Raw genomic sequence first — 21,686 nt, 5'->3', positions numbered from 1 at the left:
TTAGATAGTAGCAAATGATTCAGTACTTAATAGGTCTTGTGTTCATATATCCTACTCTGGGCTCTTTAGTTAGACTATAAATGCAGAGAAGTTTATTAACCCAACACTCAAGCCTAATAACAGGCATTTCACTTGTTGATGGATTCAATCTAGTTAATCTACAGCATTTTAATATATCAGAGAGAAAGCCATGCTTCTCAGATGATTACTATTTTGACACTGCTTTGGGTTATCTGTAGTTCTAGTCACCCTGTGGAACTATTTGCCTTGAAGTGCAGTGTAAAATGTGAAGTTTCAAAGGAACATCTTAACTCACCAAGTCTTTATTGAGTGACAATTGTGTGATAACATTTTGCCTGGCACCTGGGGGAAAATAATAAAAAGGCTTAAGACAGTCTCTACTCTTAAGACCCTTAGTATTTTGTTGGAGAGATATTTTACCTATATTAAAATTATATATGTATATAATATTTATTAAGTATATGTTACATGTAAGTATATATGCTATATATGTATACGAGTAAACATAAAAAGCATGAATTTATACATAAAATATGATTTAGTACAGTGCCTGGCATACAGTAAGAGCTTAAATAATTTATTAAGAGGAGGGGATGGACGGATGGATGAAATAGGTGAAAGGTATTAAGAGGTACAATCTTCCAGCTAGAAGATAAAAAAGACATGGCAATATGATGTACAGCAGAAGGAATATGGTCAATAATACTATATCAACTTTGTATGGTGACAGATTGTAATTAGACCCATTGTGGTGACCATTTTGTAAGGTACACAAATACCAAATCACTATGTTGTACACCTGAAACTAATACAACATTGTCTGTCGGTTATTATTAAAGTATCCATCCAGTCACAGCAAATGGAAGATAGCGGACAAAATTTAATCTACAATTATCCAAAATAAATGGTTATCATTTATCACCACAGACACTTCAACAAATATTTAGTATGTTTCTAAACAAAACTTACAGTCTGACAAAGTCAATGCCGAGAAGGTGGTATAGAAAACATAACAAATTGGACTTTTTCTTATGGAGCCCTCTCCTGAAAAATGTTTCATGCACTAAATCCTTGGGATGAGCTTTTCCAATAGCATTTTTTCCTCCTTAAAAGTGGAATACAGGAAAAAGGGATAATTTTTTTGTATATCTAGTTTAGATATACTCTGGCTATGATTTTATTCTAATATTAAGATCATTAGTAAATCTCTTTTATAATTATTTTCCTTGTACAAATTTGAATACATCAGCTTACGGTTAGGTAAACTAAATGGAAAAATATCACTAAGTCTAGTATCAAAAACTAGATGTGGTTCTTTGATTCCATGACTTGTTTAAAGGATTACAATGAGGCATCAGCTAAGGGCTGGTAATTTAAATTATAAGCAGAGGGTTCAAAGCTGTGGCTAATTCATTACTCACACATCTCTAGTTGAGGTAGTAATTTAAAGTCATGTGTGTCGCATTAATTGTAATCTTGTTTCCAAATGACAAGATAAATATCTCAAGGAACATAATGTATTATGGTCATAGGTCAAACCAAATGAATGTCTAAAATAGATTAGCACTAAGTGCATGCAATATGTCATGTTTATAAATTTTAAAAAGGATAAATTATATTAGCATTTAGCAGATTGTTCATTACACATCATCAATGTTTAGCTTTAAGTGCGTTAATACTTTATTCAGTTACAGCATTCTCTGAAAACACCACACACAGAACTGCTACAAAATCTCTTACTGAAAATCTACTACTTGGCGGGAGTGGGGGGGATGGGGGGGTACCTAAACAGAATAGGTTAATCTATACCACCTCCCACCAAGATTTGATTACTTTGTTTCACATATGTGTGAAACATATTTTGGCCGTGAAGTGGCTCAAACAATGGCAATGCTCTAATTGGCAAAAGAAGAAAATTGCCAAAATTCCGGGTCCTTACCAATTTGCACGTGTCGCTCTGCTTTTATAATTTAAGCCTCTCCATCAGCTGGCACTGGGTTAGAGCCTCGAACGTTGTCCTAGAGTAGAAAACCCAATGACACGTGGCAAAGTAAGTGCAGAATAAGGATGCAGGCTGTCAGGGAAATTATAAAATAGACAGTTGGTTTTCAGATTTGAGCTGAAATTTTACTCTTGTGATTTCAGTATGAATTCACCAGTTTTTCTATCTACAAGCCGTGACATCACTGGTGATCTATCCAACTCTCTCATTACTTCTACATTACTTCTCTCATTACTTCATTATACACTACTATCTCAGCTTCCTGTTACTGGGGTGAATATTTTGGGAAAAGTCATTTAAGGTAGGTGAGGACACTGAAGGAGCAGCAAACCAACTAAACACAGCTTACAGAAATATTTTCTTTAGCTAGCACAGGTGTCTTTGTGGTTTCACAGAGTGTGTATATGCTTTTCATTAAATCTGAGCATCTTTAAAGCAAGCCAGGCAGCCCCAGCCCATCAATGGCTTCCTCTACTCCTTCTTTCTTTACACAAATCTTCCCACACTAGTGTTAACTACAGGCAGTGGAGTCTGCAATAGTAGTTGCTGCTCCAATAGAGACAGGACATTTGTCTTGCTGAATGGAGTCTGCATGGAACAAAAATGATCAGGACAGCAGAGGGGATTTTTAGGGTCTATGGAAAGGAAGAGAAGGGGGTAAAATGGTAGTTGAGACTAATGGCAAGGAGAGCAACTTTGAGGATGCAAACCAATCACATGAAGGTTCTGCTAGACTCTGGGCAAAGAGAATCCTGCCCTCTGTACAGAGGTTTTAGTAAAATATTAATACCTCACAAATGTATGAAAAAAATAGGTATGTTCTGAAAAACCAAGCAAGTTCTGAGTGTCTTAGTACAAAGCAAGGACTGAGGGTATCTTGAACTACATTTGGGTTAACACAAGAGAATATTGGGGATTCTTTCTCCATCTAAGCTATGACATGAGAGTTTCCTGCCACATAGCTAAGAAAGTGTCCTGCATTTAACTAGCAGAAAGGTGTTGGGTCCATGATCAAGGCTCAGCCAATCAGAGGTTGCTGCAGGCATTTGGAAGCTTGAGAGGGTGAAGAAGAAGGACACAGTGACAGTCAGAACTTATTTACTATTCAGTGCATTCCAGGCAAACATTTAGTCATAAATGACATTTTTCAAATAGTCCAGAAAATTTAGAATGGATCTTTATTCTGTTCCAATGAAGACCAAAACAAGTTTTAAAATTCTCGTACAGGTTATATTAATTTCAAGTGTACAATTTAGTGATTCAGTAATGCTGTACTTTACCCAGGGGTCATCATGATCCATATACTCTTAATCCCCTTCTCCTATTTCATGTATCCCCCACCACCTCCCCTCTGGTAACCAATAGTTTGTTCTCTATACTTAAAAAGTGTTCTTTGGTTAGTCTCTTTTTGTTTCTTAAATTTCATATGAGTGAAATCACATTGTATTTGTCTTTCTCTCACTTATTTTACTTACTAGCATTATACTCTCTAGATCCATCCATGTTGTTGCAAATGGCAGGACTTTATTCTTTTTTATGGCTAAGTAATACTCCATCATATATATACATATACCACATCTTTTTTATCCATTCATCTGTCCATGGACACTTAGGCTGCTTCCATAATTTGGCTATTGTAAATAATGCTTCAATAAACATAGGGGAACATATGTCTTTCTGAATTAGTGTTTGCATATTCTTTGGGTAAATAACTCAGTAGCATAATTATGGGATACTGTGGCAGCACCAGTTTGCATTCCCACCAACAGTGCAAGAGGGTTCCTTTTTCTCCACGGCCTCACCAATACTTATTGTTTCTTGTGTTTTTGATTTTAGACATTCTGACAGGTGTGAGGTGATACCTCATTGTGGTTTTGATTTGCATTTCTCTGATGATTAGTGATGCTGAGCATCTTTTCATGAGTCTGTTAGCCATCTGTATGTCTAATTTGGAGAAATATCTGTTCCTGCCATCTGTGCATTTTTAATTGGATTATTTGGTTTTTTGATGGTGAGCTGTATAACTCTTTATATATTTTGGATACTAACCCTTTATTGGACAGGTCATTTACAAATATCTTCTCCTGTTCCATAGGTTATCTTTTGGATTTGTTGATTACTTCCTTTGCTGTGCAGAAGCTTTTTATTTTGATGTGGTCCCAATAATTTATTTTTGCTTTTGTTTCCCTTGCCTCAAGAGACATACCTAGAAAAATTGTTGCTATGGCCAACATCAAAGAAATTACTGCCTGTGTTCTTTCCTTGGATTTTTACAGTTTCAGGTCTCTCATTTAGGTCCTTAATCCATTTTGAGTTTATTTTTGTGTATGGTGTGAGAAAATGGTCCATTTTCATTCTTTCTTACATAGCTGTCCAGTTTTCCCAACACCGAGACCAAAATAATCTTTAAAACTTCTTAAGCTTATTTGGAATCTATGTCAATAATTTCAAATAAAAAATGTACAGGACACAAAATTCACAGGGTAAAGTGTATCTGTTAAAATCTTCTTGCCTGGATTGATTAACGTGCAGTACAGTGGATTCATTTTGCAAGTTCAAATCCCAATTTACTATTCCTAACTATGTGACTGTAGACTAGTCACTTCCCTGATTACTTCAATTTCTTTACTTACAACCTCAACCAGTAAAGGCAAAGTGGGGGTGATTGGTATAATGAACAGCAGAGTCAAAGCAGCAATCAGAATAGTCCAAGTCACACCAACCTATCATGTTGACTAGTATTAGCTAAGACTGCCACACCTGACATCCCAGACTGGATAGCTTGCACAACAGAAAGCTATTTTCTCATTTGTAGGTTGGAAGTCTAAGAAGAAAGTGTTTGTAGGCTTGGTTCCTCCTGAGGCCTACCCTCCTTGACTGGCAGATGGCTCTTTCTCTGTGCTTATACATCCCTGGTGGCTCTTTCTCTTCTTAAAAGGACATCAACCATAGTGTGTTAGGATTCCCACAGGTATGACCTCATTTAACCGTAATTACTTCTTTGGGGTTCCAAATACAGTCACACTGGAGGCTAGGGCTGCTACATAACCGGTTTTGGGGAGACACAATTCAGTCTCTAATAGGGTATTCAGAGTGTCTACTTCACAGGGTTACTAGGAGAATGACACGAGTTAATATCTGTAAAGCACTTAGAACAGTGAGTGGTATATGGTAGGCCCATGCAAATATTTACTAAGTGATTTTGAAAAAAATTTAGACTTTTTAAATGAGTTATTTCCTCATCTCTTTTTTTTTTTTTTTAAAGATTTTATTTATTTATTTGACAGAGAGAAATCACAAGTAGGCAGAGAGGCAGGCAGAGAGAGAGGAAGGGAAGCAGGCTCCCCTGTCGAGCAGGGAGCCTGATGCGGGACTCGATCCCAGGACCCTGAGATCATGACCTGAGCCGAAGGCAGCGGCTTAACCCACTGAGCCACCCAGGCGCCCAATTTCCTCATCTCTTAAATGAGATGCCTTCTCTCTCTTCCAGACAAGAATCATCCATGTATATTAGTGACTTATTTTTGCATTAAATTTAGCAATTTAAAACAAAATAAACATTTATTATGTTGCATGGTTTCTGTGGGACAGGAATTTAGGAGTAGCTTAGCTGGGGCATTCCAGCTTAATCTCTCATGAAGCTATAATCAAGGCATCAGCTGAATCTTAATTGTGACTGGAAGATCCGCTTCCAAGATAGTTCACAAACATGGCCAACTAGTTGGTGCTGTTTTTGGCAGGAGGTCTTAGTTCCTCACCATGTGTACTTCTCCAAAAGGAGAAGTGTGTAAGTGCCCTCAGAATATGGCAGCTGGCTTCCTCTGATGCAAGTGGTCCAAGAGAGAACAAGGCAGAAATGACATTTTCTTTTATGATCTGGCCTCATAAATTACATAACATTACTTCTTCTGTATTCTACTGGTCACAAAGATCAACATTAATATGGTATTGGGATGCGGGTGGGAAGGAGGGGAACTACACAAAAGGATGAACACCAAGTAGTAATCATCAATAGGAGCCCATCTCAGAAAACGGCTACCATACTTGGCCAATCAGATGCTCCCGCCAGATTCTGAACCATAGAAATGAAACAAGGACACAGTACTGATCAGCTTACTTACAGCTCAGCACAAATATCAGGTCAAGCAGCACCAGTTACAGTATCTAAAGCAAAAATTAGCATGGTGTGTTCTGGACTATTTTCCATTGTCTAACTTTTATTTTGGATTCTTGTTCTCTAATCCTATTTCCCAGTCTCCCAATTGATTCTGCGACCAATGTTTTTTCAGTGATTTGTTTTTTAATCTGATAGTTAGTTGGCTTCTATTGTTTGTAATCCAAAACCCTGACTGATACAATGTAGAAATCTTCCCCACTGTCTTCTGCTACCATTAATGTTCCCATATCCCAGGTCACATGCTATTTCTCCAAGGAAGACTTCTTGAAGCCCTCAGATCAGAACCAGGCAGAAAACATGAGTCTCATGTTCTGTGCTGTGTACCCCACATCTCACATAAGAATATCTCAAAAAATGAAGAATAAAAGTCCAATATCAACTTTTTACAGTTTTGACAGTCTTTGTGAGAAAGCTGCCATCCTTCCATCAATCATTTTAGTTTGAACTGGGAACGAAATTGTCTTCATTTATTTTTACATTTTCCAATGTGCTCATTCTATTAATTTTGAATTTGGTGTTTTCAAAGCTCAGCTTAATGTTGCCATCCTCTGTACCACCAAAGAGTCCAGCTGAACATATACTTTATTCAGTGAACGATTTTCCTAGGGAGAGCTAACATGTAAGTTTGCTTTATGAACATGGAATTTGAAAATGAAGGGAACTAACTCTTTGATTTGATTGTTCAATGGTATCTGGCTAAGGAAACTTGACTGAGAATATACTCCCACCAAGATATCTGTCAGCTCCATGAGCAGCATTCCCTCTGCAGAAATGAGAAGTGCCAGTGCTTGACTCTTCATTCCCTGGGCCCCCATTTTTTTCTGCTGACCAACTGTCATGGACCTGGACTGGATTCTGACAGAAGAACCAACCAGTACTTGGAGACTTTGGAGGATCAGAGCTTTATTTAACACAGGTGGACTCAGAGGGGACTGTTCTCCAAAGGTCTAAGCCCCAGCACAGGCAGGGAGAATAATTTATACCCTTCTACTTCCACATACTTGCTACTTTTGGCATGCGTGGGAAACAGGGTAGAGAAGAACCCAGAATGGCTCTGAGACAGGGACTAGAATTTCCTTACTGGTTTGGTCGGCCATGTTAGAGTACAGTTTTTCCTTTATTATGACAACCCCTCCCCTCCTCCACTTGTTTTACTCTTTCTTTTTTTTTAAAGATTTTATTTATTTATTTGACAGAGAGAGATCACAAGTAGGCAGAGAAGCAGGCAGAGAGAGAAAGAGGAGGAAGCAGGCTCCCTGCTGAGCAGAGAGCCCGATGCAGGACTTGATCCCAGGACCCTGAGATCGTGACCTGAGCCGAAGGCAGCGGCTTAACCCACTGAGCCACCCAGGCGCCCTGTTTTACTCTTTCTTTAGTTATACCCACACCCACACTTGATGGTATGGGAATAATTTATTTTAAAGATAATTTGAAGCCTGCTCAGATTTGGAAGCTAGAAAGAAGGAGGAGTAGCAGAATTCTTAGGAAATACTCTCTAAGTTTTGGGTCTTATTTTTGTGGGGTTTTTTTCTTTTTTTTTAATTATTCTGGTAAAATCAATGTGGCCTGCATTACGAGCTTGAGGTATAATTAAGATCATAAATCTTTTTAATATTCAAATTAATCACTCAATTCCTCACAGGACCATTTTAAAAGGAAATCCAATGGCTACCTCTTGAAACCTTTTCCTTTAACCAAGTTGTCAAGAACTATGGATGCTTGTGTAACTCAAAGGGGTCATCCCTATTTCTCAGCCACTTGTTGTTAGCAGAATTACCAAAGGAAGAGAAGGAGGCAAGGAGGGAGACAAGGAGGAAGGGACGGAGGGAAAGAGAAATACTGAAGGAGGAGGAGAGAAGGCAGGCACTCAGGCTGCCTGACCAGTTTCACGCCAGCCCTAACAATCGTCATTTCTGTTGTCACTGCCATACAAAATTATTGCATTTAACAGATCTTATCTAGTGGATCATTTGAGCCTTTCTACCCTCGCCAATGATGCCGCACATGCTGCAGAGGTCCGAACCATGCACAGGTTTCTGAAGTTCCAGGTCTCCTTTTACCCTTTCAGTCAAGGGCCATTGCTTTCACAGTGCACCCATTGTGAAAGAGAGATCTTCCAGCCACAGACTGTATGGAATAAATCTTGCTTCATGATTTCCTACTGCTTGCCAGTCAAACACCTGTCTTCTCTCAGGGCAAATCTTCCTTTGGAGACACAGGGGAACTTATTTGAAATCATTTCAATCTATCTGATGTTCTGATAGGTGACCTCCACTGGAATGGGAAGATTCTATTTCCCCCTAAGAAGTCTTTGACAATGCAAATTTACTTCAGTTTTCCCCAAGCCTGCACTGCAAAGGTTCTTTGGAGAAAACTTTATCAAGCCACAAAGTATTCTCATACATTGGTTCAGAAATAAGAAAAACAGCTCCAAATTGACCCTCTGTAAGTCACCTAGCAAAAAAGTTGCTTGCACTTTCTTTCACCAACCAAGAAACAAAAAAATTGTTCTATCTTGCTGGGTATATCTCATACCTCTATGTCCAAGAAAATATATAGCTCATAGTTTTTAAGCTATAAGAAGATGTACCATTAACTTGAAGAGTATAATGTAATAGATAATGGCAACATTTAGCATAGTTACCTTGGATAATAGTACACAAATTTTTGTCCAAATATCAGGTTGTTCTACATTCAGTCTACGGATTTGCAGTCAACTGATACCCCCTACTCGCATAGCTAAGAGGTAAGCATGTATCATAAAACTAAACTAATTCTCTTTCCCTGGACACAGTAATTAAGGGATGGCTCAATAGGAGCCTACAAGAACCTCGTTTTTGCTCTACTCTTGAAGGACAGTAGTTCTCTTTCCTGTTAGACAAGACACAGAACCACTACTAAAAAGCCTGTTTTAAAATGGAGTCAATCCAGAGGAAATATAACTAGCTATAAACCCTGGTCACAGCAGATAAAGAGTACTCAGTTAATGAATCAATAAACTCCCTTTCTGGATGAGTTATTTTGGTTTGGGATTTTTGTTGCTTTCTCTCAAAAGAGTCTCCTCTGATACCTGTGAATCAGTTAGCGTATCAGAGGGTTTCAATTGGTGATAAACTGGGTAGAAGGAAAAGGGTGGGGAAGCGTATTTTCCTTTTCTCTTTCAATTTGTGCCTCTTGTAACCACTATAACAACAGGAAGTACAGTTTAATTGGAAATGGGCTAACATACTTCTAAGAATAATCATCTAAAGCTAACTGCCTAGGTATTTTTGAAGTCAGATAAATTGGCTCTCTTGTTATAAAGTGCATCTCTCCTGATTAGTACTTGATTAAACAACAACAACAAAAATAACCTCTTAGAACTGAAATATCAACAGCTTCCTGGATTCCATTTTTCTTTGCAAGATAATGAGCATAGCATACTGTTTAGCATGTTCTTAATTGGATGAATATCAGATACACAGTGTTTTTCTATCATTGATGCCTTGTGTGCTAAGAATTTCATTATATCTCAATATTACCACATAAGATTTTCTTTGTATTTGTCACAAACATATTCCTACGCACAGAGATAATTGCCACAATTTCACCATATAGGTTAAGCTTTTCTTTTTTATGTTTAACTTTTCTTTAAAGTATCCACTTTAGAGGATCCTGAGTGGCTCAGTTGGTTAAGCACCTGACTCCTGATTTTGGCTCAGGTTATGACCACAGGGTCACGATATTGAGCCCCACCTCAGATTCTAGCCTGCTTAAGATTCTCTCTCTCCCTCTTCCCCTCTCCTCCCCACCACACTTACTTGTATACTATGAATCAATGAATCAATCAATCAGTCAAGCCACTTGAAGTCTCAGAGCACTTAGCCTCGTTGAAAGATCTTGCTTTGGCCATGGTTTGTCTTTTTTCAAAACAGATATTTTTGGAATGGAAAAAAATCTGAGTGGATTTTTGTTTCACCAGTAAGTCCTAAGCAGTTACTGATGGCACACGCCATGTCGTTTTGTAACAAAAGAGAAAGGAAACAGAAATGTGCTCCTTGCCCTCTAGAAATCTTTAATCTGATTCTCGTTACAAAATGGGCAGGGTGATGATATTTTAGTACTTTACACAGCAAAATACAAACTAATGTAATATAGAATCATTAAGTGATGAGAAATTATTTGGTAAAGAAGCGCTTAATAAATATTTGTTGTCTCATCAGAGAAAAATTAGTCAGTCTTCTTAAATGTTCATCAATACCTAGAGTCATAGAGTACCCCTGAATCAATGACTTTAATCATTCATCTATTCAGCAAGTAATTACATACATTCTATGGGTTTTTTTTAATATATATTTTTTAATTTATTTATTTGTCAGAGAGAGAGTGAGTGAGAGCAAGCACACGCAGACAGAGAGGCAGGCAGAGACAGAGGGAGAAGCAGGCTCCCCGCTGAGCAAGGAGCCTGATGTGGGACTCGATCCCAGGACACTGGGATCATGACCTGAGCCAAAGGCAGCTGCTTAACCAACTGAGCCACCCAGGTGTCCCCATATATTCTATGTTTTAGATGCTTTTTCAGATGCTTGTAGTCTTTCCGGTTTTATTTGGTCTTTTAATTTGGATGCAATTCATTGTGCAGAATTATTATCCTTGGCTCACAACACTATCATTGATTCATTTGGGGGCCACAATTAGGTTGTTTCCAGTGGAGGGCTATCATAAACATTTGCTGTTTACTGGTACATATGACTGTATATGAGCAAGGAGTAGAATTGTGGAGTCAAATGGTATGCAATGCTCTAATTTACAAGGGGAGGTCCCAATTAATGTTACATGAAAATATCTTCCATTTATATTCCTACCAGCAATGAATGAGAAATCCAGCTGATCCACATTCTCACCAACACTTAATATTATAAGACTGCTTAATTTTTAATTTTAATTTTTAAAATTTTTTTCCAGTCTATTGTGTATAAAATGTTAGCTCACTGTGGTCTTGTTGTCCTAATTAAACCTAGGTTGAGCATTTCTTCCTATATTTGTGGTAATGTATGTGTTTTTTTTCTTTCTCCTTTTCTGACTGTTAAAATCCTTAACATTATAGATAAATCAGAATAGCAAATAAAGATTCTAACAAGTCAACAAAATATGAGAGACCACTTAAAAGTCTCTCATATTCTTTGCTTTTAGGGGAATATATGAAAGAAAACTTATGCTTTGGCCTAGTAAGGAAATATTAACTGCCAACTATTACTCACCTTATATTACATTAGGCAGCTCTGCATCAGAATTCCTCCATTTTTTCAGCCTTTCCCACACATCAACTCATTCCTATTACTCACATAATTCCAATCAAATCAAAAGAAGAAAGTGTGGCTACAAAAGGATCCTTTCACACAAAATAACTCTGAGTGACTGAAAGGTTCATGAGTTCTGGTCATGGCCTAAACACCAGTTGGCTGGTCAGGAACACAAAAGTCTCAGGTCACCTTGGAGCCACCCCTGATAGCCACACTGGGATGACCTGTGAGACTACAGAAAATCACTTCAAATCAAACTGGAATATACATTACAGTCAGAGGGCCAAGCAACATTTGCTTTAAGTGTATAATACCAATTATAGTCACACTCTCAGTTTTTCAAGTTTCAGATGTGAAAGAAAGATAATGATTGCACAAAACTCCTTGCTTCACTGGGTGTCTGACACTTGTTGAAAAGCACAGTGAAATATTGGAAACACTGCATAGCTCTAAAGACAAACAAAAATAATAAATTTAACATGAACAGTAAAAACATGTTTTTAAGATTTTATTTATTTGAGAGAGAGAGAGAGAGCGCATGAGTTGAGGTTTGGGGGGAGGAGGCAGAGGGAGAGGGAGAAGTAGACTCCCGGCCGAGCAGGGAGCCCGATGTAGGGCTCCATCCCAGGACCCCAAGATCATGACCTGAGCAAAAGACAGATGCTTAACTGACTGAGCCACCCAGGCGCCCCTAAAAATAATTTTTAAGAGGTAAAAAAAAATTATACATTCAAGCCAAATATGAAATCTCTAAACTTTTTGGATCATGTTGGTTTTTTTTCCCCCCTCAAATGAGAGCAAGAAATTATAAAACTTCAGAATTCAGAGTTACCAAAAAAGGCAGAAGAGATGGAAGAAGTCCAATTGTAATGGTCTTCACTTGCATCTACAGATTGTCGTCTTAATCCATTCTGGCTACTATAACAAAATACAAGAGACTGAATAATTTCTAGATCATAAGATTATTTCTCACAGTTCTTAAGGCTGGGAAGCCCAAGACCTTGGTGTCAGCATACTTGTGGTCTAGTGAAGGCCAGCTTCCTGGCTCATAGCCTGTGCCTTCTCATGATGTCCTCACATGGAGGAAGGGCTAGAGATTTCCCTGGGAGCCACTTTTATAAGGCACTAATCCCATGCATGAGGGCTCCACCTTCATGGCTTAAGAACTTTTCAAAGGCACCATCTGTAATACCATCACACTGGACATTAGGGTTTCAACATGGAAATATGAGGGGGACACAAACATTCAGTCTAGAGCAACTATATTTCTTATATATTTTCTTCTTCAGCATTCTAGTATTTTCAGAATGGGCAGATATTTAAATTTGCACTTTGTTATCACTGGGCAAATTGAGTATCACTTTCCAAAAGCCACAAGGGGATTAGCCCCACTTAACAAACCAGGAAGTCACAGCTCCCAAATCCTCCTGGCCTGCAATCAGGCAAACTTTTTTCTGCTCTTCTTGCAATGAATGAGTGAAAACACACAAATAACAACAACAAAAAGTATAATTTTAATAATACACCAGTTTAAAGCTTCTTTTTTCAAGAAAAGAACTATAAAAGTACTATGCGATCACCCATTTTAATTCTGTGTATACATAAAAAAAAAGTCTATGAAAAGCTTATGAAACCAGTTACCAGCCACCTAAACTCTTTTTGTGTGTCCTCAGAAAAAATCCCCAGATGTCACAATTGTCACACCTACTTGTTAAATTGGAGAAATTCTTGAACCACAATAAGCAGATGCTAGAACAGATGGAAAGTTTCTTTTTGGGCTGAGAAAAAGAAATTTCCAATTAAGAAATGCCTGGACACTATTTTGTCTCCCTTCTAGTTGAGTGAACTATGAGATTTCCTTATGTCACAGTTTAGAATTCAAACAAAAAATCTTTTTCTTTTAATATTCTTTGTTTTTTCATGTATCTATAAGCATTAGCTTGAAATCTGCTCACTTTCATGTCCTTATAAAATTGCTATAGTGCTTTCCAAGAAAAAAAAAGGAAAATTAATAAAATATTTTCATGTAATGTTTATATTTAACACTCTATCCTTATGCAGTTCCAGTCGAGTTTGCCCATACATTTTCTACTCACTTACAACTTTATACAGTATCTATTATGTGCCTAATACTTGTTTCATTCAGTATATATCAGTATATTATCTCCAACCTACCCCAAAAGAAGCATTACAAAATGCAAAATAGATTCTTTGCACAGATATGGAAGCAGATGTCTGCTTTCCTACCAACTACCATCCCAGCCCTCAAATGCAATCTCCCACTAACAGTTACCTTCCCTAATACCTTTCTGGAGGAAAGATGAGTTGGTTCATTCTTGAACCCTCCCATCCACCTGGTAGCTACTTCTCTGACAGGTCCTTCAGCCTCGCCTGATGCTTCTTGTGAGCCAGTTTAATAAGTGATAAAGCACCTTTTTCCTACTTGCTTTCCAACTTTGAGAGAGCATTTTAAAGAACAACTAATACATTTCTTCCATCATGTAGGAAAAGATTTGAGTGCCCAATTATTGACATTTGTTTGCAAGGTATAGTAAAAATGTCCCTTAAGAAATCCTGCGTCGGGACGCCTGGGTGGCTCAGTTGGTTAAGTGGCTGCCTTTGGCTCAGGTCATGGTCCCAGGGTCGTGGGATCCAGTCCTGCGTCGGGCTCCTTGCTCGGCGGGGAGCCTGCTTCTCCCTCTGCCTCTGCCTGCCTCTCTGTCTGCCTATGCTCTCTCTCTCTGACAGATAAATAAATAATCTAAAAGAAAAAAAAAAGGAAATCCTGTGTTATCCCTATCCTTAATGAAGACATGAAGTATATGAAGAAAGACAGAGTAGGGAATTTCCAGGCAGTAGTAAGGGGGTACCACAGTATAAACGAACCTTCCGCAATGCGAGGACAGCACGAAAGCAAAGAGGCTGTGAGAGAGTGGAGAGTTATGCCAATGATAGTCTTTCTCTGGAATTCCAGTTGCACCTGGGCCCATTAATTTTAGATAAATGAAGTTCCACTGATTTCCTTAGAGTCCTTAGTTTCGAGTTTCTATAAAAATAGGCCTTAATGGATTTTGAAGAGTTAGGACTACTTCACTGATGAAATAGAAATAATGATTCCTCATTTTTGTTTCAGCCTTACTTGCACAGGCCTTCGAACTACTGAAAAGTATTTATAAACATTTATAAAGACGTTCCTCATATCCTGGAGTAAGTGTGGTGTTCTGCCTCCTGCTACGAAAGCTGGTAAACAAAAACAGAGAAATGAAATTAATTTTTAGATAAGAGAAACCTAAAGATACAAAGGCAGGCATTCTAATCTAGAATTCTACTTCCTTTTTACAAAACTTCTTAAAATAGTAGGATTCACCAATTTAAAAAAAAAAAGACGTCTAAAATTCAAAAACGAGGGTCACATGTAAATATCAACATGTAATTTTCCTCTAACAATTTAAACAATAAATTGCTAAGTCTCTATAAGATTGACTAAATTAAGATTTAGTACCAAAAGAAAAGATTAAAAAAGAAAAGTTTTACCTCATTACAGAATTAGGCTTTACATATTTATCATTTCTTCCCTTTAAATTGTTTAATTTTATATATAACTTATGGGTTTTTAGCTATTTGTCAATAATGCCCTTGTTTCCTCAAATAAAAGATGTAATGATCTCATGAATTCTTTCTAAAGTTTTATAGTAAAATATGTTGTTCATTGCTTTTCTTCAGAAAACAAGTATGAAAGCTAAATACCTCCATTATAAGCCAACAAAAAAGGATCACTTTTAAAACTTGCACCCAATGCTGCATTTGGGGCCTCTTTTTGCAAATGTGTGGTTACATTTTCATGTAATCTTATTGCAGTGGAGGCAATAACAATTTCTTCTCCAAAGTACTTCGTAACCCCACAACCAAGTGGACCTTAGGGTGTAAAACAAAAGTTTACTGAGGTTTGAGAAGACTGTCCTACTCAAAGACGGAGCTGCTTCATATTGAAAGGCCTGCCTCTCCATTTTGTCACTGCAGACAAAGGACTCCTGGCTTTTTAGTAGCAACAATGAGAGACAAGTAAAGACTGGTGAGTCATTGTTCAAGTCAGCAGCCCAGCTGAGGAATTGGCCACTGACAGCTGGACTGATGGAATATTATGATTCGTCAAATAAAGCCTGTAAGAACCATATGGAGTGACATACCAACACTTTTAATGTGCCCATCAGAAACTCCCACAGCTGATGGTGTTCACACAGCTGTAGGTTATTAGGAAGGAGCCTTAAATGAAGGAGGGAGCCCTCTTTAGGGTCATTCACTATCATAATAATGTTAACTAAAACCTGCTGGTGGTGGAGCAACTTCATAGGGAGGAACAATATATCACTTTTTTGACATCTGACAAAAGCTATAGGGAGTTCTATCTTTTGTGTGTCTTGAGAAATTAATTTTATGTCTGAGTTTTATAATGATCTCCAAGAACTAATAAATGTGGCTTTTTGCCTGACTTGCATAGCTCTTAAAATTTCAAAACATGCCTTTATTAAATACATAAAATTCCATTTGAACTACATGTAAAAAAAAAAAAAAAGCATACAAAAAACCACTGAGAGTCTCTAAATAATCTCTTCAATACCTCAAGTGAATAATCAAATAAATTTATAATAGATAACCACCATGAAAGTTTTAGAATTCTATCCTGAGTAGCCACGATGCCATTTGAAAGGAAGATACAGGGATAGGTGTACTTCTCGGCAGATTATTTCTTTAACATTATAGATTTTATTACTTACTAGTAAAACTCAACCAGTATGTAACAAGTAGCTTCAGGACAAACCCAACATATAGCTGTCATTCTACAACAGAGAAGCCAGGATCTTTTTCCCATTTGAATTTCAAGTATGCCAGTGTTCAGAAAAATATTACAATAAAATAAAGATCACATAGGCTCAGAACAATTGATGACTCTATTGTTTCCTTAACAAACGCTTAGTAAGAACCTTTTATGTGTAAGAGCCTAAGACCTCCGAAAGGAGTAACTGTGGCTCAATTGAAGAGCTTGCATTTCTGGACGTGGCTAAGAGGAAGGAAGTCCATTGTGAAGCCAAACGTCCTGGCTTCTGCATCAAGCCAAGGGAATGCCAAAGAATCACTCATGCAAGATAATGAGTAAGATAATATGTAAGATAATGAGATTTTTCTCAAACGTGTAGTTGCTCTACTCAACAAGGTTAAGACTGTTGAGTCAATAAAGCATTTAATCAAAAAACACAACTAAGAAACCTATTAAATAAAAGAAAAACAAAGTTTGCAAGTTGTCCTTTTCAATGATAATGCTTTTCTACAAGTGAGTAGCTCGTGAACTAGGACCAATCCTAACAGGAAGTGTTACTCTGAGGCAATTCCATCCTCTCTCTTTACTGCACACAGTTGTCATCCTTCATCCACAGACCACCACACGTGGCATTCATGTGGACAAGGAGCTGGGAGTTAGGGGCAGGTTTAGCTGCTCACGGTCTGCTGAACAAATGTCTAGGAAACACATTTGGGGCTGCTGGCAGCAAAGTGACTCCCAACCCCAGAACCCTGCACTGATTCCCCTCTTACACTTGAGATTTAAGCTTTTCCATTTCCACATTTCTGACTTGTTTTGTATCTTCTTATGATATGGTCAGTCAGGGAGAGCCACAAGAAGAGACAGAGGAGAGACTCAGGAAGACAAAGTTGATTATACTCTCACATCCTAGAGACCAGAGGCACCCACAAGGGTGGTCAGGAAGCAGAAGACACGAGTGCGGGCACACCTTGTGCCTCAGCCTTTATTGGGGTTTCTGTGGAAAAAGCAAGCCAGGGCAGGTAAACGGTTTAGAATTGGCTAATTTGAATAGTTTTAGCAGGCATAGGACTATAGGGGTGGTTTTCCAGCTGCTCAGTACCTGGCCTTGGGACTATGAGCCAGATAGAGGATGTCTGGCTCCAGACTGGGTTTGGTTGGTTTGCATATCAAAGGCCTGCCCTTGCTGGGCGTAGGGCTAGCTCGGAATTAGCTAGCGGGGGTGGGGGAGGTGGGGGGGGGGGTGACAGTCTCTCCCTGGCCAGAAGAATTTTTGTTAAGATTTCAAAACATGATAAAATACAGGAGATTAAAAATATACACATAAAAATACAACACAGTGCTTTCTTCAAATAAGAAAGAGAAAGCTTACATTAATTTATCTTGACACAAAAATAATAAATGATAGCCATTTCTGCATCCAGCCTTTCAGGGTACTTTAAGAAGACTGACATTGATTTCTTCCCCACCTGCATTTTTTTAAGCAGCGACTTTTATGATCATAAGTCAGCAGAAAAGCCAAATAAAGACTCGGAAGTCCCATGGTCTTAGCTTCACTTGCCCTCTCACTTTTGAGCTGTATTTCAGAAACCCCGATTTTCTTTCCTTCCTCTATACTATGTGAAGACTTGGATACGTGATATTTGTTTCTACCTAAAAGAGAACACAGTGTGGCAACCAATTCTTCTGACACATACAGGTTTAGCACAAAGGCTTCTCTGGTGGAGACTTGGACTTTTCTGGAGAAGACAAAGCAAGGAATTTCTGAGGTCCACTTTGGCGAGGCTCCAGGTATTGGGGTTTGTTCAGAATTGACCTTGATACCTAAATGCGTGAAAGACTGCTCAAGGCTGCAGACGAAGAGACTCAATGAAAACTGTTGCCTGTTAAAGGCTGAGAAGACCCACAGGAAATCGATTATGTCCACTATCTCCAAATGATAAAATCCTGGGAAGATTTGCTCTCCATCCTCTATATGCAGCAAAAATAAGAAGTCTGACAATACCAAGTACTAGAGAATAAGACTATGTTTCAGTTTTATGAAAATAGTTTATAAAGTTGTAGACCTTGTAGATTCAAACATTTGTATACCCACTGGCCAGCAAGTGCTTTCCAAGGTACATATGCAAGGTAAATATTTGCATGTGTGGACCGACTGGTCCACATGAAAGAGCTCTTACACCACAGTTCTCAAAAGCAAAAGCTTTGAAAATTCCAAATGTCCACTCACAGGAAAATGGATAAATTCTGGTATATGGTTGTGTGGTGTATGTTTGTATGAAAACAAAATTTAAAGATCAATGAATTACAGATACAACAAGGATGAATCTTAGTAAACGTGCACATTGAAAAGAAACAAATTCAACAAAACCAAACAATGTATTGTACAGATATATGCATATATTTTTGCTTATGTATATATAATAGAACTATTTTTACAAGGGTACCTGGATGGCTTAGTGGGTTAAGCCTCTGCCTTCGGCTCAAGTCATCATCTCAGGGTCTTGGATTGAGCCCTGCCCTGGGCTCTCTGCTCAGCAGGGAGCCTGTTTGCCCCCCACCCCCACCTGCCTCTCTGCCTACTTGTGATCTGTCAAATAAATATATAAAATCTTTAAAAAAAAAGGGATAATAAGTAAATATGGGATATTGTTTACCTCTGAGGCAAGTGAAGGGGGTCAGAAAAGAGTGTACATATAAACTTAAGAGAAACATAATATTCTGGTTCTTGGGTTAGCTTATAGACTCATGGGCATCTTTATATTATTAAAACAAATACAAGAAGGTCTTGCTTATTTGAACAATGACAGTATATCCCAGACCGTGCATAATGATTAACTCAATTCCAAGCATCTGGGGTCCAAAAAAGATGGTGACTGACTCTAAAAGATTAGTGGTAAGTAGGCTTTCTGCTTTTACAGACTTTCCTTGTTGTATTTTGTGTCATACTGAGGATCTTATGCGAGTCACTCCACATGTCATTACTTTGTCTTTTTGTAATAAATGTCAAAAGATAGAGTTTTATGGAACAGAAAAACATTTGCTTTCACATTTTACAAAATCTACTGTGGTGATCACTGCTTGGCAGGCAGCGGAGAGTAGAGCTGATGCCTTCAAAGAGTCACCAACTGTTTGGGCAACTTAATGAGACAGCAGAAAAAGCAAACAGATTTATTTAAAAAAAAAAAAAAACTAGAGAAGCTTATATGCTTTTCTTCTCTTCTTGCCAATCACCTTGATTTGGCATATTTTTGTGTCTGCGCATGCCCTAAGCTCTGTGTTCCTAGTGATAAGTACAGATCAGGTAGTGGTGAATCAAGTCCATCATCCAATTTTTAAAATATGAATCGGCCTTTCCCTTTTTTCTCCCAAGTTTTTATTTAAATTCCCATTAGTTAACATATGGTATAATATTGGTTTCTGGTGCAGAATTTGGTGACTTATCACTTACGTACACCACCTGCTGCTCAACACAAGAGTCCTCCTTCATACCCAGCTAAGGCAGCATCGGAGAGAAAAGTATATGGCACAAAATGTTTTTAAAAATATTCAAGAAGAAATAAAAATAAAAATATTCAAGAAGAAAGCTTCTGAAACTTATTCATCTTCAAATTATTACTATCTGCATTTGGCACAAAATGTTACAACTAAAGCACACCTTTAGATTGGCACTTGATAATTTAAAGTTTAAAATTCGCTATTGTGATCAACCGAATTTCTGGCACCTGAACAAGAATACATAATCTAGAGACGCAGTGAAATTCAATAAAATGTCAATTTTATTGAACTTCACTACAGGCAGATCAATATATGGAATATAAGGACATGAAACCCTGAACTGAGCCAACCTAACAAAAACCATTCCTAAATATCTAATTATTCACTCTACATAGAATGATCTTGACTGATTACAGAAATTAAAAGGCAGCACTTTCCTCCTCTCAGGACTTCTAAGGCTATGACAACAGACTTGGCATTTGATCAAAATCTCCAAATTGGTGATGTTGAGAAGTTCAGCTGAGGAGCACATGTGCATCTGTTTCCTCACATGGTTGCTCCTGCTCTTCGCCAGAGAGTTTTCTAGTTCAAGAGGTCCTGGGAGTGGGGTACAATGAGTAAGAAAGGGGCAAAGACCTATCATTCCTTCCTTCATGCAATAAATATTTATTTCTATGTCTTCTACGTGCCACGAACCACACTGGACACTGGAAAGCAATGCCCAGCAAGGATGGCAAGGCTCTCACCCTGGTGCAGCTTCCAGTCCTCTGGGGGCTGCTGTCCAGTGAAGAGAAATGTAGATGGTGGAGAGCTACGGGCGATGACAGAAGCAGCAATAATGCTTGCAACAATATGAATGTTAAGAATCCGCAAACAACACGGTGCCTGGTGGGGGTGGGGTGGGGTGCTCAGTTGGCTACACATCTAACTCTTGCTTTCGGCTCAGTTCATGATCTCCTGGGTTGTAGGACTGAGCCCTGTGTTGGGGTCCACACTCAATGGGGAGTCTGCTTGAGGATTCTCACCCTCTGTCCCCCACTTGTTCTTTTTCTCTGCCAAATGAATAAATAAATCTTTTTGTTTTTAAATCCATAATCAATCTGAAATTGAAGTGTTCTGTGTAAGAGTAAACCAATGCCTGCACATTAGGATCACCTAGGATTTTTTTGTTTTTTTTTTTTTTGTTTGTTTGTTTTTTGTTTTTGAGAGAGAGCATGAGAGAGCACATACATGAGGGTAAGGGAGGGAGAGAGAATCCCAAGCAGGGTCCATGTTGAGCGCCTAGTGGATGCCCCCTGCCCCCCACTTACCATGCGGGGCTTGGGGTTGGTGTAGCAACCCTGAGATCACGACCTGAGCTGAAATTAAGAATCAGAAGTTTAACCTGCTAAATCACTATAGTGTCCCACCTAGGATCTTTTTAAAATTGCAAAGCCAGGGCTGCGCTCCAGACAATTTAAATGATGACCTCTGGGCATGGAACATAGGCATTGGCAGTTTTTTAAGTTCCCCAGGTATCACTAATGTGTAGACAAGTTTGGGAATCACCAATCTAGAAAAAGGAAGATAAACAAAGACAAAGGGGAAATGATCTCTGCATAAATGACCTGGTATCATTTTCAGGTTACAAACTCAGACGTATTAAGAGAAAAAAAAAAGTCTTTGTTTCTCTATAAATGACCGCAGTTTCCTTTTTTTTTTTTTTTTAAGATTTATTTATTTATTTATTTGGCAGAGAGAGAGAGAGAGAGACAGAGAGAGAGGGAACACACGTAGGGGGAGTGAGAGGGGGAAAAGCAGGGCTCCTGCCAAGCAGGGACCCCAATGTGGGCCTCGATCCCAGGACCGTGGGGTCATGACCTGAGCCTAAGGGAGACGCTCAAGGATTGA

At 38.4% G+C, this 21,686-nt stretch overlaps 1 long non-coding RNA gene across 1 annotated transcript in view; it reads right to left on the bottom strand.

Moving 5' to 3' along the window:
- LOC116597855 overlaps nucleotides 1-2,402 on the bottom strand; it is a 31,438-nt gene extending 29,036 nt beyond the window's left edge. Inside the window, exon 1 of the long non-coding RNA XR_004288813.1 lies at nucleotides 1,961-2,402. This is a non-coding gene — a long non-coding RNA (uncharacterized LOC116597855). The remainder of the gene's footprint in view (nucleotides 1-1,960) is intronic.
- Nucleotides 2,403-21,686: the final 19,284 nt, after the last annotated feature.

Source organism: Mustela erminea, chromosome 8, assembly GCF_009829155.1.
Source record: "Mustela erminea isolate mMusErm1 chromosome 8, mMusErm1.Pri, whole genome shotgun sequence".
NCBI lineage: Eukaryota > Metazoa > Chordata > Mammalia > Carnivora > Mustelidae > Mustela > Mustela erminea.
This window is presented reverse-complemented; position numbering and strand designations above follow the sequence as displayed.